This window comes from Trachypithecus francoisi, unplaced genomic scaffold, assembly GCF_009764315.1.
Source record: "Trachypithecus francoisi isolate TF-2019V2 unplaced genomic scaffold, Tfra_2.0 Lachesis_group11, whole genome shotgun sequence".
In the NCBI taxonomy this organism is placed as follows: domain Eukaryota; kingdom Metazoa; phylum Chordata; class Mammalia; order Primates; family Cercopithecidae; genus Trachypithecus; species Trachypithecus francoisi.
In genome coordinates, this window is record NW_022681456.1 from 96,153,479 (window position 1) to 96,173,041 (window position 19,563).

Here is a 19,563-nt window from a genome sequence, read left to right on the forward strand (position 1 = left end):
ACCGGGGGCCTGTGTGAGGCAAGGAAATGTCTTCCATTGAAAATCAGAGAGAAGCATTCTGCGCAACTCTTTTGTGATGTTTGTATTCATCTCATAGCGTTAACTCATTATTTGGATTGAGCAGTTTGAAATCACTGTTTCTGTGGAATCTGAGAAAGGATATTTGGAAATGCTCTTTAGAATATCCTGAAAAAAGAATAACCTCAGAGAGAAACCAGAAGTAAGCTTTCTGTGTACCTGTCCTGTGTCACATGTTTTCCACTCACACAGTTAATCTTCTCTTTTCATTGAGCTGTATCATAACACTGTTTTTGTTTAGTCTGCGAAAGGATACTCTGGAGGGCTTTGAGGCTTACTCTGTTAAAGGAAATGTCTTCAGAGAGGCTGTAGAGAAGCTTTCTGAGGAGCTGCTTTGTGACGTGTGCATTCCACCAACAGAAATATACCTTTCTTCTCCTAGAAAATTCCGGAATCCCTTTTGGAGGAAACCTATGAAGAGATAATCGGGAGTATAGCTACTACTATGATGAAAAAGGATATATCCTCAGACAAAAACTGGAAAGGAGATTTCTGTGAAACTGCTTTTTGTTAGACAGTTTTACGTCTTGCATAGCTAAAACTTTAATTATATTATGCAGTTTGGAAATCCGTCATGCACAGACACATGAAGGGACATTTGGGAGCACATTCAGGCCTATGGTGAAAGAGGAGATATCTTCAGATAAAAACTGGATAGAAGCTTTCTGAGAAACTATATTGTGATGGATGCATTCCACGCAGGGAGTTATACCTCGCTTCTCACAAGGCAGTGTTTGAACACTGTTCCTGTGAATCCGAAAAAGTGATATTTCGGAACTCATTGAGGTCTATGGCGAATAGTGAAGTATACTGAAATAAAATTGAGGAAGAAGCATTCCAGGAATCTGCTCTCGGATATGTGCATTCACTTCACAGAATTAATGCTTACTCTATGTTGCCCAGTTTTGAAACTCTGTCTTTGAAGAATCTGTGAAGGGATATTTAGTGACGCCTGGAAGCTTGTGGTGAGTGAGTGAACGTCTTGCGATGAAACCTGCAGAGAAACGTTCCGAGCAACTGCTTCACCTTGTGTGTATTCGTCTCATATAGTTAAATCATTCTTTGGATTGAGCAGCTTGAAATCACTGTTTTTGTGGAATCTGAGGAAGGACAATTGGGAACAATCCTTAGAACATGGAGAAAGAAATATCCACAGGTGAAATCCAAAAGGAAGCATTCTGTGAAACTGCTCTGTGTCATCTTAATGTGTCGTACTCAGATAAGCCTCTCTTTTCATTGAGCCATTTTCTAGCCCTGTGTATGTTTAGCATGTGATGGGATATTCGGGAGCACTTTGAGGCTAACGATGAAAAAGGAAATATGTTCAGACCGAAACTGGATAGAAGGTGTCCGAGGAACTGCTTTGTGATGTGTGCATTCCAGTCACCACGTTATACCTCTCTTCTCATACAGCGTCGGGGAAACCCTTTTGGAGAAACAGGTACCAAGTGATATTCGGGAGAATGCTGATGCTGATGGTGAAATAGGAAGTAAAGTCAGATAAAAACTGGAGAGAAGCTTTCTGAGAAACTGCTTGGTGATGTGTGCATTCCACTGAGGGACTTATAACTTTCTTTTCATAAGGCACAGTTTGAACACCGTTCCTTTAAAACCAAAAGAGTGATATTCAGAGCACATTGAAGTCTAGGGTAAAAAGTGAAATGTCGTCCAACCAAAAACAGAAAGAAGCACTCGAAGAAACTGCTCTCTGACATGTCCATTCTTTTCACAGGGTTAAAACTTATTCTACATTTCTCAGTTTGAAAGTCGGTCTTTGAGGGTTCTGCGAAGGGATAGTAAGTGGCGACTGGAGGCCTGTGTGAGGCAAGGGAATGTCTTCCATCGAAAATCAGAGAGAAGCTTTCTGCTTAACTCTTTTGTGATGTTTGTATTCATCTCATAGCGTTAAATCATTCTTTGAATTGAGCAGTTTGAAATCACTGTTTCTGTGGAATCTGAAAAAGGACATTTGGAAACGCTCTTTAGAATATCCTGAAAAAGAAATAACCTCAGAGGGATACCAGACGGAAGCTTTCTGTAAAACTGCTCTGTGTCACGTGAATTCTGCTCACACAGTTAAGCTTCTCTTTTCATTGAGCTGTATTATAACACTGTTTTTGTTTAGTCTGCAAAGGGACACTCTGGACGGCTTTGAGGCTTATGGTGAGAAAGGAAACGTCTTCAGATAGAGACTGGAGAGAAGCTTTCTGAGGAGCTGCATTGTGACGTGTGCATTCCACTCACAGAAGTATACCTTTCTTCTCCTAGAGGATTCCAGAATCCCTTTTGGAGAAAAAGCTACCAAGAAATATTTGGAAGTATAATGACGACTATGGTGAAAAAGGAAATAACCTCAGACAAACACTGGAAAGAAGATTTCTGTGAAACTGCTTTGTGTTAGATATATTTATTCATCATGCATAGTTAAGACTTTAATTATACTATGCTGTTTGGAAACTCCGTCATGCACAGATCCATGAAGGGACATTCGGGAGCACATTCAGGCCTATGGTGAAAGAGGAGATATCTTCAGATAAAAACTGGATAGAAGCTTTCTGAGAAACTACTTTGTGATGTATGCATTTCACTCAGGGAGTTATACCTCTTTTCTCACAAGGCAGTGTTTGAACACTTTTTCTGTGAAACCAAAAAAGGGATATTACAAAACGCCTTGAGGAGTATGGCGAGCAGTGAAATATACTGAAATAAAATGGAGGAAGAAGCGTTCTAAGAATCTACTCTCTGATATGCTCATTCACTTCACAGAGTTAATGCTTACTCTATGCTGCCCAGTTTCAAAAGTCTGTCTTTGAAGAATCTGGAATGGATATTTAGTGATGCCCAGAGGCTTGTGGTGTGCGAGGAAACGTGTTCTGATGAAACCTGCAGTGAAACGTTCTGAGCAATTGCTTTGCAATGTGTGTATTCATCGCCTGGATTTAAACCATTCTTTGGATTGAGCAGCTTGAAATCACTGTTTTTGTGAAATCCGAGGAAGGACATTCGGGAACGATCCTTAGAGTATGGAGAAAGAAATATCCTCAGGTAAGATCCAGAAGGAAGCTTTCTGTGAAACTGCTCTGTGTCGTCTTAATTCCTCGAAATGAGATAAGCATCTGTTTTCATTGAGCAGTTTTCTATCCCCGTGTTTGTTTAGCGTGTGATGGGATATAAGGGAGCACTTTGAGGCTAATGTTGAAAAAGGAGAACTACAAACCACTGCTCAGTGAAATAAAAAAAGGACACAAACAAATGGAAGAACATACCATGCTCATGGATAGGAAGAATCAATATCGTGAAAATGGCCATACTGCCCAAGGTTATTTATAGATTCAATGCCATCCCCATCAAGCTACCAATGACTTTCTTCACAGAATTGGAAAAAACTGCTTTAAAGTTCATATGGAACCAAAAAAGAGCCCACATTGCCAAGACAATCCTAAGTCAAAAGGACAAAGCTGGAGGCGTCACACTACCTGACTTCAAACTATACTACAAGGCTACAGTAACCAAAACAGCATGGTACTGGTACCACAACAGAGATATAGACCAATGGAACAGAAGAGAGTCCTCAGAAATAATACCACACATCTACAGCCATCTGATCTTTGACAAACCTGAGAGAAACAAGAAATGGGGAAAGGATTCCCTATTCAATAAATGGTGCTGGGAAAATTGGCTAGCCATAAGTAGAAAGCTGAAACTGGATCCTTTCCTTACTCCTTATACGAAGATTAATTCAAGATGGATTAGAGACTTAAATGTTAGACCTAATACCATAAAAACCCTAGAAGAAAATCTAGGTAGTACCATTCAGGACATAGGCATGGGCAAGGACTTCATGTCTAAAACACCAAAAGCAACGGCAGGAAAAGCTAAAATTGACATATGGGATCTCATTAAACTAAAGAGCTTCTACACAGCAAAAGAAACTACCATCAGAGTGAACAGGCAACCTACAGAATGGGAGAAAATTTTTGCAACCTACTCATCTGACAAAGGGCTAATATCCAGAATCTACAAAGAACTCAAACAAATATACAAGAAAAAAACAAACAACCCCATCAAAATGTGGGCAAAGGATATGAACAGACATTTCTCAAAAGAAGACATTCACACAGCCAACAGACACATGAAAAAATGTTCATCATCACTCACCATCAGAGAAATGCAAATCAAAACCACAATGAGATACCATCTCACACCAGTTAGAATGGCAATCATTAAGAAGTCAGGAAACAACAGGTGCTGGAGAGGATGTGGAGAAATAGGAACACTTTTACACTGTTGGTTGGATTGTAACCTAGTTCAACCAATATGGAAAACAGTATGGCAATTCCTCAAGGATCTAGAACTAGATGTACCATATGACCCAGCCATCCCACTACTGGGTATATACCCAAAGGATTATAAATTATTCTACTACAAAGACACATGCACACGTATGTTTATTGCAGCACTATTCACATTAGCAAAGACTTGGAATCAACCCAAATGTCCATCTGTGACAGACTGGATTAAGAAAATGTGGCACATATACACCATGGAATACTATGCAGCCATCAAAAAGGATGAGTTTGCGTCCTTTGTAGGGACATGGATGCAGCTGGAAACCATCATTCTTAGCAAACTATCACAAGAAGAGAAAACCAAACACTGCATGTTCTCACTCATAGGTGGGAACTGAACAATGAGATCACTTGGACTCGGGAAGGGGAACATCACACACTGGGGCCTATCATGGGGAGGGGGGAGGAGGGAGGGATTGCATTGGGAGTTATACATGATATAAATGATGAATTGATGGGTGCTGACGAGTTGATGAGTGCAGCACACCAACATGGTATAAGTATACATATGTAACAAACCTGCACGTTATGCACATGTACCCTAGAACTTAAAGTATAATAAAAAAAAATAAAAAGGAAATGTGTTCAATCGAAACTGTAGAGAAGTTTACTGAGGAACTGCTTTGTGACGTGAGCATCCCAATCACAGTGTTATACCTCGTTTCGCAAACAGCGTCGGGGAAACCCTTTTGGAGGAACAGGTACCAAGTGATATTTGGGAGCATGTTGATTCCGATGGTGAAAAGGGAAATAGCCTTAGACAAAATCTGAAAAGAAGCTTTCTAGATAACTACTCTGTGATATCTGTAATCCTGTCATATAGATAAAGCTTTCTTTACATTACGCAGCTTGGAACCTGTTATGGACAGATACACGAAGGGACCTTCGGGAACACATTCTGGACTAAGGTGAAAGGAAATATCTTCTGGTAAAAACTGGAAAGAAGCTTTCTGTGAATCTGCTTTTTGCTATGTTCATTCATCTAACATAGATGAAGCTCTCTTTACATTATACAGCTTGGAAATCCCCTTGTTGTTGGATCCATGAAGGGATATTTCAGATCACATTTGGGACTATGCTGAAATAGGAAATATAGTCTGGTAAAGAGTGGAGAGAAGCTTTCTGAGAAACTGCTTGGTGATGTGTGCATTCCACTGAGGGAGTTATAACTTTCTTCTTATAAGGCACAGTTTGAACACTGTTCCTGTAAAACCAGAAGAGTGATATTCCGAGCACATTGAAGACTATGGCAAGAAGTGAAATATCGTCCAATAAAAAACAGAAAGAAACACTCGAAGAAAATGCTCCCTGACATATCCATTCTTTTCACATGGTTAAAACTTACTCTACATTTCCCAGTTGAAAAGTCGGTCTTTGAGGTCCTGTGAAGGGATAGTAAGTGGCGATCGGAGGCTGGTGTGAGGCAAAAAAAGTCTTCCATCAAAAATTGAAGAGAAGCTTTCTACACAACTCTTTCCTGATGTTTGTATTCATCTCATAAAGTTAAATCATTCTTCGGATTGAGCAGTTTGAAATCACTGTTTCTGTGGAATCTGAGAAAGCAGATTTGGAAATGCCCTTTAGAATATCCCAAAAAAGGAATAATCTCAGAGAGAAAGCAGAAGGAAGGTTTCTGTGAAACTGCTCTGTGTCAAGTGATTTCTGCAAACACAGATAAGCATCTCTTTTCATTGAGCTGTATCAAAACACTGTGTTTGTTTAGACGGTGAAGGGATACTCTGAAGGGCTTTGAGGCTTACAGTGAGAAAGGAAACGTCTTCAGTTAGAAACTGGAGAGAAGCTTTCTGAAGATCTATTTTGTGACGTGTAGATTCCACTCACAGAAATATAGCTTTCTTCTCCTAGAGGATTCTGGAATCCCTTTTGGAGAAAAAGCTATCAAGAGATATTCAGGAGTATAGCGACGACTATGGTGAAAAAGGAAATATCCTCAGACAAACACTGGAAAGTAGATTTCTGTGAAATTGCTTAATGTTGGATATATTTATTCATCTCACATAGTTAAAACTTTAATTATAATATGCATTTGTAATCTTCGTCATGCACTGATTGGTGAAGGGACATTCAGGAGCACATTCAGGACTACGGTGAAAGAGGAGATGTCTTCAGATAAAAATTAGATAGAAGTTTTCTGAGAAACTACTTTGTGATGTATGCATTCCACTCAGGGAGTTATGCCTCTTTTCTCACAAGGCAGTGTTGAACACTGTTCCTGTGAAACCAAAAAAGTGATATTTTGACACGCCTTGAGGACTATGGCAAGCAGGGAAATGTACTGAAATAAAATCGAGGAAGAAGCATTCCAAGAATCTGCTCTCTGATATGTGCATTCACGTCACAGAGTTAATGCTTACTCTATGTTGCCCAGTTTTGAAACTCTGTCTTTGAAGAATCTGTGAAGGGATATTTAGTGACATCCAGATGCTTGTGGTGAGCGAGGAAACGTTTTCCAATGAAACCTGCAGAGAAACGTTCTGAGCAACTGCTTAACGATGTGTGTATTCGTCTCCTAGAGTTAAACCATTCTTTGGATTGAGCAGCTTGAAATCACTGTATTTGTGGAATCTGAGGAAGGACATTTGGGAACGATTCTTAGAATATGGAGAAAGAAATATCCTCACGTAAAATCCAATAGGCACCTTTCTGTGAAACTGCTCTGTGTCGTCTTAATTCCTCTCACTCAGATAAGCCTCTCTTTTCACTGCGCAGTTTTCTAGCCCTGTGTATATTTAGCGTGTGATGGGATATTCGGGAGCACTTTGAGGCCAACGGTGGAAAAGAAAATATGTTCAGACCGAATCTTGAGAGAAGCTTTCCAAGAAACTCCTTTGTGATGTGTGCATTTCAGTCACAGTGTTATACCTCTTTCTTCATACAGCGTCGGGGAAAAACTTTTTGAGAAACAGCTACGAAGTGATATTCGGGAGCATGTTGATGCCGATGGTGAAAAGGGAAATAGCCTCAGACAAAAACTGGAAAGAAGCTTTCTAGGAAAATACTCTGTGATATGTGTAATCATGTCACATAGATAAAGCTTTCTTTACATTATGCAGCTTGGAAACTGTCATGGCCGGATCCATGAAGAGATCTTCGGGTGCACATTCTGGACTATGGTGAAAAAGGAAATATCTTCAGATAAAAATTGGAAAGAAGCTTTCTGTGAATCTGCTTTTTCCTACGTTTATTCATCTAACATAGATGAAGCTTTCTTTACCTTACACAGCTTGGAAACTCCCTCGTGGATGTTTTGGATCACATTCGGGCCTATGGTGAAATAGGAAACATACTCAGATAAAAAGTGGAGAGAAGCTTTCTGAGAAACTGCTTGGTGATGTGTGCATTCCACTCAAGCAGGTATAACTTTCTTCTCATAAGGCACACTTTGAACACTCTTCCTGTAATACCAAAAGAGTGATATTCCGAGCACAGTGAAGATGGTGGCTAAAAGTGAAATGTCGTCCCATAAAAAACAGAAAGAAGCACTCAAAGAAACTGCTCTCTGACATGTCCATTCTTTTCGCAGCTTAAAGCTTACTCTACATTTGCCAGTTTCAATGTCAGTCTCTGAGGGTTCTGGGAAGGGATAGTAAGTGGCCACCGGAGGCCTTTGTGAGGCAAGGAAAAGTCTTCCATCGAAAATTGGAGAGAAACTTTCTGCACAACTCTGTTGTGATATTTGTATTCACCTCATAGAGTTAAATCATTCTTTGGATTGAGAATTTTGAAATCACTGTTTCTATGGAATCTGAGAAAGGACATTTGGAAACACTCTTTAGAATATCCTGAAAAAGAAACAACCTCAGAGAGAAACCAGAAGGAAGCTTTTTGGGAAACTGCTCTGAGTCACGTGAATTCTGCTCACACAGTTAAGCTTCTCATTTCATTGAGCTGTATCATAACACTGTTTTTGTTTAGTCTGCAAAGGGATATTCTGGAACCCTTTGAGGGTTATGGTGAGAAAGGAAGCGTCTTTAAATATAAACTGGAAGGAAGCTTTTTGAGGAACTGCTTTGTTACATGTGCATTCCACTCACAGAGATACACCTTTCTTCTCATATATGATTCTGGAATCCCTTTTCCAGAAAAAGCTACCAAGAGACATTCGTGAATATAGGGAGGGCTGTGTTGAAAAAGGAAATATCTTCAGAGAAAAACTGGAAAGAAGATTTTGTGAAACTGCTTTGTGTTGGATATATTTATTCATCTTGCATAGTTAAAATTTTTCTTATATTACGCAGTTTGGAAACTCCGTCATGCACGGATACACGAAGGGACATTCTGGAGAACATTCAGGCCTATGGTGAAAGAGGAGATATCTTCAGAGAACAACTCGATAGAAGCTTTCTGAGAAACTACTTTGTGATGTATGCATTCCACTAAGGAAGTTATACCTCTTTTCTCACCAGGCAGTGTTTACACAGTTTCTGTGAAACCGAAAAAGAGATATTACGGTTCACATTGAGGACTATGGCTAATAGTGAAATATACTGAAATAAAATCGAGGAAGAAGCGTTCCAAGAATCTGCTGTATGACATGTGCATTCACTTCACAGTGTTAATGCTTACTCTATGTTGCCCAGTTTCAAAACTCTGTCTTTGAAGAATCTGTCAAAAGATATTTAGTGACGCCCAGAGGCTTCTTGTGATCAAAGTAATGTCTTCCAATGAAACTTGCAGAGAAACTTTCGGAGAAACAGCTATGGGATGTGTGTATTCGTCTCAAAGATTTAAACAATTCTTTGGATTGAGCAACATGAAGTCACTCTTTTTGTGGCATCTGAGGAAGGACATTTGGGAATGATCCTTAGAATATGGAGAAAGAAATATCCTCTGGAAAAATCCATTAGGAAGCTTTCTGTGAAATGGCCCCGTGTCATCTTTATTCCTCTCACTCAATTAAGCCTCTCTTTTCATTGAGCAGTTTTTTAACCCTGTGTATATTTCGTGTGTGATGGGATATTTGGGATCACTTTGAGGCTAATGGTGAAAAAGGAAATATATTCAGACCGAAACTGGAGAGAAGCTTTCCGAGGAACTGCTTTGTGACATGTGCATTTCAGTCACAGTGTTATACCTCTCTTCTCATACAGCGTCCAGGAAACCCATTTGGAGAAACAGGTACCAAGTGATACTCGGGAGCATGTTGATGCCGATGGTGAATAAGGAAATAGCCTCAGACAAAAACTGGAAAGAAGCATTCTAGGAAACTACTCTGTGATATGTGTAATCACCTCACATAGGTAAAACTTTCTTTACATTATGCAACTTGGAAACTTTCATGGAGGGATCGAAGAAGGGACCTTCGGGAGCACATTCTGGACTATGGTGAAAAAGGAAATATCTTCAGATAAAAACTGGAAAGAACATTTCTGTGAATATGCTTTTTGATATGTTTATGCATCTCACATACATGAAGCTTACATTACGTTATGCAGCCTGGAAACTCCCTCGTGGATGGATCCTCGAAGGGACATTTGGGATCACATTTGGGCCTATGGTGAAATAGGAAATGTAGTCAGATAAAAGCTGGAGAGAAGCTTTCTGAGAAACTGCTTGGTGATGTTCGCATTCCAATCAGGGAGTTGTAACTTGCTTCTCATAAGGCACAGTTTCAACACTGTTACTGTATAATCAAAAGTGTGATATTCGGAGCACATTGAAGACTACGGCAAAAAGTGAAATGTTGTCCAATAAAAAACAAAAGAAGCACTCGAAGAAACTGCTCTCTGACATGTCCATTCTTTTCACAGCTTAAAGCTTACTCTACATTTGCCAGTTTCAAAGTTGGTCTTTGAGGGTTCTAGGAAGGGATAGTAAGTGGTAACCGGAGGCCTGTGTGAGGCAAGGAAATGTCTTCCATCGAAAATCGGAGAGAAGCTTTCTGCGCAACTCTTTTTTCATGTTTGTATTCACCTCATAGAGTTAAATCATTCTTTGGATTGAGAAGTTTGAAATCACTGTTTCTATGCAATCTGAGAAAGGACATCTGGAAACACTCTTTAGAATATCCTGAAACAGAAATAACCTCAGAGAGAAACCAGAAGGAAGCTTTCTGTGAAACTGCTCTGTGTCACGTGAATTCCGCTCACACAGTTAAGCTTCTCTTTTCATTGAGCTGTTTCATAACACTGTTTTTGTTTAGTCTGTGAAACGATATTCAGGAGGGCTTCGAGGCTTACATTGAGAAAGGAATCGTCTTCAGATGGAAACCGGAGAGAAGCTTTCTGAGGAGCTGCTTTGTGATGTGTGCATTCCACTCCCAGAAATATAGCTTTCTTCTCTTAGAGGATTCCGGAATCCCTTTTGTAGAAAAAACTACGAAGAGATATTTGGGAGTATAGCAACGACTAACGTGAAAAAGGATATCCTCAGACAAAAACTGGAAAGAAGATTTCTGTGAAACTGCTTTCTGTTAGATACACTTTTTCATCACGCATAGTTAAAACTTTAATTATATTATGCAGTTTGGAAATCCGTCACGCACAGATCCACGAAGGGACATTGGGGAGCACATTCAGGCCTACGGTGAAAGAGGAGATATCTTCAGATAAAAACTGGATAGAAGCTTTCTGAGAAACTACTTTGTGATGGATGCATTCCACTCAGGGAGTTATGCCTCTTTCTCACAAGGCAGGGTTACAATACTGTTCCTGAGAAACTGAAAATGTGATATTTTGGTACGCATTGAGGACTATGGCAAATAGTAAAATATACTGAAATAAAATTGGGGAAGAAGCATTTCCACAATCTGCTCTCTGATATGTGCATTCACTTCACAGTGTTAATGCTTACTCTTTGTTGTCCAGTTTGGAAAATATGTCTTTGAAGAATCCGTGAAGGGATATTTAGTGATGCCCAGAGGCTTCTGGTGAGCAAGGAAATGCCATCCGATGAAACCTGCAGAGAAAGGTTCTGAGCAACTGCTTTGTGATGTTTGTATTCGTCTCATAGAGCTAAACCATTCTTTGGATTGAGCAGCTTGAAATCACTGTTTTTGTGGAATCTGAGGAAGGACATTTGGGAACAATCCTTACAATATGGAGAAAGAAATATCCTCAGGTAAAATACAGAAGGAAGCTTTCTGTGAAACTGCTCTGTGTCGTCTTAATTCCTCTCGCTTAGTTAGGCCTCTCTTTTCATTGAGCAGTTTTCTAACCCTGCGTATGTTAAGCGTGTGATGTGATATTCGGGTGCCCTTTGAGGCTAACGGTGAAAAAGGAAATATGTTCAGACTGAAACTGGAGAGAAGCTTCCGGAGGAACTGCTTTGTGACGTGTGCATTCCAGTCACAGTGTTATACCTCTCTTCTCATACAGCGTCACAGAACTATTTTCGAGAAAGAGATACCGAGTGATATTCGGGAGAATCTTGATGCCAATGTTGAAAAGGGAAATAGCCTGAGACAAAAACTGGAAAGAAGCGTTCTAGGAAAATACTCTGTGATATGTGTAATCATCTCACATAGATAAAGCTTTCTTTACACTACACAGCTTTGAAATTGTCATGGATGGAGCCAGGAAGGGACCTTCAGGAGCACATTCTGGACTCTGGTGAAAAAAGAAATATCTTCAGATAATAACTGGAAAGAAGCATTCTGTGGATGTGCTTTTCACTATGTTTATTCATCTCACATAGATGAAACTTTCTTTACATTGCACAGCTTGGAAACTCCCTCGTGGATGGATCTGCGAAGGGATATTTGGAATCACATTCGGGCCTATGGTGAAATGGGAAATATAGTCAGATAAAAACTGGAGAGAAGCTTTTTGAGAAATTGCTTGGTGATGTGTGCATTACACTCAGGGAGTTATAACCCTCTTCTCATAAGGCACAGTTTGAACACGGTTCCTGTAAAACCAAAAGACTGATATTCGGAGCACATTGAGGACTATGGCAAAAAGTGAAATGTCGTCCAACAAGAAACAGAAACAAGCACTCGAAGAAACTGCTCTCTGACATGTCCATTCTTTTCACAAGGTTAAACTTACTCTACATTTCCCAGTTTGAAAGTTGGTCTTTCAGGTTTCTGTGAAAAGATAGCATGTGGCAACCGGATTCCTGTGTGAGGCAAGGAAATGTCTTTGATCGAAAATTGGAGAGAAGCATTCTGCGCAACTCTTTCATGATGCTTGTTTATATCTCATAGAGCTAAATCATTCTTTGGATTGAGTAGTTTGAAATCACTGTTTCTGTGGAATCTGAGAAAGGACATTTGGAAATGCTCTTTGGAATATCCTGAAAAACAGAAAACCTCAGAGAGAAACCAGAAGGAAACTTTCTGTGAAAGTACGCTGTGTCATGTGAATTCCACTCACACAGGTAAACTTCTCTTTTCATTGAGCAGTATCATAACACTGTTTTTGTTTAGTCTGCGAAGGGATATTCTGGAGGGCTTTGAGGCTTACGGTGAGAAACGAATCGTCTTCAGATAGAAACTGGAGAGAAGCTTTCTGAGCAGCTGCTTTGTGATGTGTGCATTCCACTCACAGAAATATATCTTTCTTCTCGTGTTTTAGATATGAAGTCCTTGCCCATGCCTATGTCCTGAATGATACTACCTAGGTTTTCTTCTAGGGTTTTTATGGCATTAGATCTAACATTTAAGTGTCTAATCCATCTTGAATTAAGTTTCGTATAAGGAGTAAGGAAAGGATCCATTATCAACTTTCTACTTACGGTTAGCCAATTTTCCCAGCACCTTTTATTAAATAGGGAATCCTTTCCCCATTTCTTGTTTCTCTCAGGTTTGTCAAAGATCAGATGGCTGTAGATGTGTGGTATTATTTCTGAGGACTCTGCTCTGTTCCATTGGTCTATATCTCTGTTTTTGTACCAGTACCATGCTGTTTTGGTTACTGTAGACTTGTAGTATAGTTTGAAATCAGGTAGCTTGATGCCTCCGGTCTTGTTCTAAATCATGCTGCTATAAAGACACATGCACACATATGTTTATTGCAGCAGTATTTACAATAACAAAGACTTGGAATCAACTCAAATGTCCCTCAGTGACAGACTGGATTAGGAAAATGTGGTACATATACAACATGGTATACTATGCAGCCAGAAAAAGGATGAGTTTGCATCCTTTGTAGGGACATGGATGCAGCTGGATACCATCATTCTTAGCAACCTATCCCAAGAAGAGAAAACCAAACACTGAATGTTCTCACTCATAGGTGGGAACTGAACAATGAGATCACTTGGACTCTGGAAGGGGAACATCACACATCGGGGCCTATCATGGGGAGGGACGTGGGGGAAGGGGTTGCATTGGGAGTTATACCTGGTATAAAAGACAAATTGATGGGTGCTGGCGAGTTGATGGGTGAAGCACAACAACGGGGCACAGGTATACATATGTAACAAACCTGCACATTGTGCACAGGTACCCTAGAACTTAATGTACAGTAATTAAAAAAAGAAAAAATGAAATATACCTTTCTTCTTCTAAAGGATTCCAGAATCACTTTTGGAGAAAAAGCTACCAATAGATATTCAGGAGTATAGCGATGACTATGGTGAAAAAGGTAATATCCTCAGACAAAAACTGAAAAGAAGATTTTTGTGAAGCTGCTTTGTGTTGGATATATTTGTTTGCCTTGCATAGTAAAAACTTTAATTTTGTTACACAGTTTGAAAACTCCGTCATGCACAGATCCACGAAGGGATATTCAGGAGCACTTTCAGGCCTACGGTGAAAGAGGAGATGTCTTCAGATAAAAACTGGATAGAAGTTTTCTGAGAAACTACTTTGTGATATATGCATTCCACTGAGGGTGTTATACCTCTTTTCTCACAAGGCAGTGTTTAAACTCTGTTCCTGTGAAACCGAAAAAGTGATATTTCGGAACGCATTGAGGACTATGGCGAATAGTGAAATATACTGAAATAAAATCGAGGAAGAAGCTTTTCAAGAATCTGCTCTCTGATATGTGAATTAACTTCACAGAGTTACTGCTAACTCTATGTTGCCCAGTTTTGGAACTCTGTCTTTGAAGAATCTGGGAAGGGATATTTAGTGACACCCGGAGGCTTGTGGTGAGCAAGGAAACCTCTACCAATGAAACCTGCAGAAAAACGTTCTGAGCAACTGCTTTATGATGTGAGTATTCGTGTGATAGAGATAAGCCATTCTTTCAATTCAGCAGCTTGAAATCACTGTTTTTGTGGAATCTGGGAAAGGACATTTGGGAACAATCCTTAGAATATGGAGAAAGACATATCCTGAGGTAAAATCCAGAAGGAAGCTTTCTGTGAATCTGCTCTGTGTCATCTTAATGCCTCTCACTCAGATAAGCCTCTCTTTTCATTGAACACTTATCTAGCCCTGTGTATGTTTAGCATGTGATGGGATACTCGGGAGCCTATTGAGGCTAACAGTGGAAAAGGAAATATGTCCAGACCGAAACTGGACATAAACTTCTGAGGAACTGCTTTGTGACGTGTGCATTCCAGTCACAGTGTTATACCTGTCTTCTCATACGGTGTCGGGGAAATCCTTTTGGAGAAACAGGTACCAAGTGATATTCGAGAGCATGTTGATGCTGATGGTGAAAAGGGAAATAGCCACAGACAAAAACTGGAACGAAGCTTTCTAGGATACTACTCCGTGATACGTGTAATCATCTAACATAGGTAAAGCTTTCTTTGCATTACGCAGCTTGGAAACTGTCATGGACGGATGCATGAAGGAACCTTCAAGAGCACATTCTGGACTAGGTTGGAAAAGGAAATATCTTCAGATGAAAACTGGAAAGAAGCTTTCTGTGAATCTGCATTTTGCTATGTTTTTTCATCTCACATAGATGAAGCTCTCTTTACATTACACAGCTGGGAAACTCCCTCGTGGTTGGATCCGCGAAGGGATATTTGGTATCTCATTCAGGCCTATGGTGAAAGAGTAAATATAGTCACATAAATACTGGAGAAACGCTTTATGCGAAACTGCATGGTGATGTGTGCATTCCACTCAGGTATATAAATATCTTCCTTCAGGTATATAAAAACTTCCTTCTCATAAGGCACAGTATGAACACTGTTCCTGTAAAAGCAATAGAGTGATATTCCTAGCACGTTGAAAACTATGGCAAAAAGTGAAATGTCGTCCAGTAAAAAACAGAAAGAAGCACACGAAGAAAATGCTCTCTGGCATGACCATTCTTTTCAAAGGGTTAAAGCTTACTCTACATTTCCGAGTTTGAAAGTCGATCTTTCAGGTTTCTGTGAAGGGATAGTAAGCGGCGACTGGAAGCCTGTGTGAGGCAAGGAAATGTCTTCCATCGAAAATCAGAGAGAAGCTTTCTGTGCAACTCTTTTGTGATGTTTCTATTTATCTCATAGAGTTAAAACATTGTTTGGAATGAGAAGTTTGAAATCACTGTTTCTGTGGAATCTGAGAAAGGACATTTGGAAACACTCTTTAGAATATCCTGAAAGAGAAATAACCTCAGAGACAAACCAGAAGGAAGCTTTCTGTGAAACTGCTCTGTGTAACATGAATTCCGTTGATCCAATTAAGCTTCACTTTTCAATGAGCTGTATCATAACACTGTTTTTGTTTAGCCTGTGAAGGGATATTCTGGAGAGCTTTGAGGCTTAGGGTGTGAAAGGGAACGTCTTCAGATAGAAACTGGAGAGAAGCTTTCAGAGGAGCTGCTTTGTGATGTGTGCATTCCACTCAGGGAAAGATACCTTTCTGCTCATAGAGGATTCTGGAATCCCTTTTGGAGAAAAAGCTACAAAGAGATATTCGGAAGTATAGGGACAACTATGGTGAAAAAGGAAATATCCTCAGAAAAAAACTGGAAAGATGATTTCTGTGAAACTGCTTTGGGTTAGATATATTTATTCATCTCGTATAGTTAAAACTTTAGTTTTACTGAACTTTAGTTTAACTAATATGCAGTTTGAAAACTCTGTCATGCGCAGAACAGTGAAGGGACGCTCGGGAGCACATTCAGGCATACGGTGAAAGAGGAGATATCTTCAGATAAAAATAGGAGGCCGGGCACAGTGGCTCAAGCCTGTAATTCCAGCACTTTGGGAGGCCGAGACGGGCAGATCACGAGGTCAGGAGATTGAGACTATCCTGGCTAACATGGTGAAACCCCATCTCTACTAAAAAAAAAATACAAAAAATTAGCCGGGCAACATGGTGGGTGCCTGTAGTCCCAGCTACTCGGGATGTTGAGGCAGCAGAATGGCATGATCCAGGAGGCAGAGCTTGCAGTGAACTGTGATCCGGCCACTGCACAACAGCCTGGGTGGCAGAGTGAGACTACGTCTCAAAAAAAAATAAAAAAAAAAACTGGATAGAAGCGCTCTGAGAAACTACTTTGTAATGTATGCATTCCACTCAGGGCGTTATACTGCTTTTCTCACAATGCAGTGTTTGAACACTGTTCCTGTGAAACCAAAAAAGTGATAATTCGGAACGCATTGCAGACTGTGGTGAATAGTGAAATATACTGTAATAAAATCGAAGAAGAACGGTTCCAAGAATCTGTTCTCTGATATGAGCATTGACTACACAGAGTTAATGCTTGCTCTACGTTGCCCAGTTTCAAAACTCTGTCTTTGAAAAATCCATGAAGGGATATTTAGTGATGCTCAGAGGTTAGTGGTGAGCGCAGAAATGTCTTCCAACGGAACCTGCAGAGAAACGTTATGAGCAACTGCTTTGCCATGTGTGTATTCATCTTCTAGAGGTAAACCATTCTTTCGATTGAGCAGCTTGAAATCACAGTTTTTGTGGCATCTGAGCAAGGACATTTGGGAATGATCCTTGGAATATGGAGACAGAAATATCCTCAGGTGAAATCCAGAAGGAAGCTTTCTGTGAAATTGCTCTGTGTAGTCTTAATTCCTCTCACTCAGATAAGCCTCTCTTTTCATTGAACACTTTTCTAGCCCTGAGTATGTTTAGCATGTGATGGGATATTCGGGAGCACTTTGAGGCTAACAATGAAAATGGAAATACGTTCAGACCGAAACTGGAGAGAAGCTTTCCGAGGAAATGCTTTGTGAGGTGTGCATTCCAATCACAGTGTTATACCTCTTTTCTCAGACAATGTAGTGGAAATCCTTTTGAAGAAGCAGGTACCAAGTGATATTCGGGAGCATGTTGATGCTTATGGTGAAAAGGGAAATAGCCTCAGACGAAACCTGGAAGGAAGCTTTCTAGGAAACTACTCTGTGATATCTGTAATCATCTTACATAGATAAAGCTTTCTTTACATTACGCAGCTTGGAAACTGTAATGTATGGATACACGAAGGGACCTTCTGGAGCACATTCTGGACTCTGATGAAAAAGGAAATATCTTCAAATAAAAACTGGAAAGAAGTTTTCTGTGAATCTGCTTTTTGCTAAGTTTATTTATCTCACATAGATGAAGCTTTCTTTACATTACGCAGTTTGGAAACTCCCTCGAGGATGGATCCCTGAAAGGATATTTGGGATCACATTTGGCCCAATGGTGAAAGTGGAAATACATTCAGATAAATACTGGAGAGAAGGTTTCTGAGAAAATGCTTGGTGATATGTGCATTCCACTCAGGGAGTTATAACTTTCTTCTCATAAGGCACAGTTTGAACACGGTTCCTGTAAAACCAAAAGAGTGCTGTTCGGAGCACATTGAAGACTATGGCAAAGTGTGAAATGTCGTCCAATAAAAAACAGAAAGAAGCATTCGAAGAAAGTGCTTTCTGACATGTCCATTCCTTTCACAGGGTTAAAGCTTACTCTACATTTCCCAGTTTGAAAGTCGGTCTTTGAGGTTTCTGTGAAAAGATAGTATGTGGCAATCGGAGGCCTGTGTGAAGCAAGAAATTGTCTTAAATCGAAAATCGGAGAGCTTTCTGGGCAACTATTTTGTGATGTTTATATTCATCTCATAGAGGTAAATGATTCTTTGGATTGAGCAGTTTGAAATCACTGTTTCTGTGGAATCTGAGAAAGGACATTTGGAAACGCTCTTTAGAATATCCTGAAAAAGAAATAACCTCAGAGCGAAACCAGAAGGAAGCTTTCTGTGAAACTGCTCTGTGTCACGTGAATTTCGCTAACACAGTTAAGCTTGTATTTTCATTGAGCTGTATGATAACACTGTTTTTGATTAGTCTGTGAAGGGATATTCTGGAGGGCTTTGAGGCTTACGGTGAGAAAGGAAACGTCTTCTGATAGAAACTGGACAGAAGCTTCCTGAGGAGCTGCTTTGTGATGTGTGCATTGCACTCCCAGAAATATACCTTACTTCACGGAGAGGATTCCGGAATCCCTTTTGGAGAAAAAGCTACCAAGAGATATTCGGGAGAATAGTGATGACTATGGTGAAAAAGGAAATATCTTCAGACAAAATATGGAAACAAGATTTCTGTGAAACTGCTTTGTGTTAGATATATTTATTCGTCTCCCATAGTTAAAACTTTAATTATATTATGCAGTTTGGAAACTCCGTCACGCACATATCCACGAATAGATGTTAGGGAGCACATTCAGGCGTGGATCCATCCATGACACTTTCCAACTGCGTAATGTAAAGAAAGCTTTATCTATGTCAGATGATTACACATATCACAGAATAGTTTCCTAGAAAGCTTCTTTCCTGTTTTTGTCTGAAGCTATTTCCCTTTTCACTATCAGCATAAACATGCTCACGAATATCAGTTGGTAGCTGTTCCTCCAAAGGGTTTCCCCAAAAGGGTTTCCCCAACACTGTATGAGAAGAGAGGTATAACACTGTGACTGGAATGCACACTTCACAAAGTAGTTCCTCGGAAAGCTTCTCTCCAGTTTCGGTCTGAACATATTTCCTTTTTCACCGTTAGCCTCAAAGTGCTCCTGAATATCCCATCACACGCTAAACATACCCAGGGCTAGAAAAATTCTCAATGAAAAGAGAGGCTTATCTGAGTGAGAGGAATTAAGATGACACAGGGTAGTTTCACAGAAAGCTTCCTTCTGGATTTTACCTGAGGATATTTCTTTCTCCATGTTATAAGGATCGTTCCCAAATGTCCTTCCTCAGATTCCATGAAAACAGTGATTTTAAGCTACTCAATCCAAAGAATGGATTAACTCTAGGAGACAAAAACACACATCATAAAGCAATTG

The 19,563-nt window shown here is 39.9% G+C and overlaps 1 long non-coding RNA gene across 1 annotated transcript; it reads left to right on the top strand.

Annotated features, from left to right (window-relative positions):
• Nucleotides 1-4,830: 4,830 nt before the first annotated feature.
• On the top strand, nucleotides 4,831-13,838 carry LOC117091088. Its single transcript, XR_004440233.1, has 2 exons — nucleotides 4,831-4,927; nucleotides 13,798-13,838. It is a non-coding gene; the product is annotated as an uncharacterized LOC117091088 (long non-coding RNA).
• The last annotated feature ends 5,725 nt before the right edge of the window (nucleotides 13,839-19,563 follow it).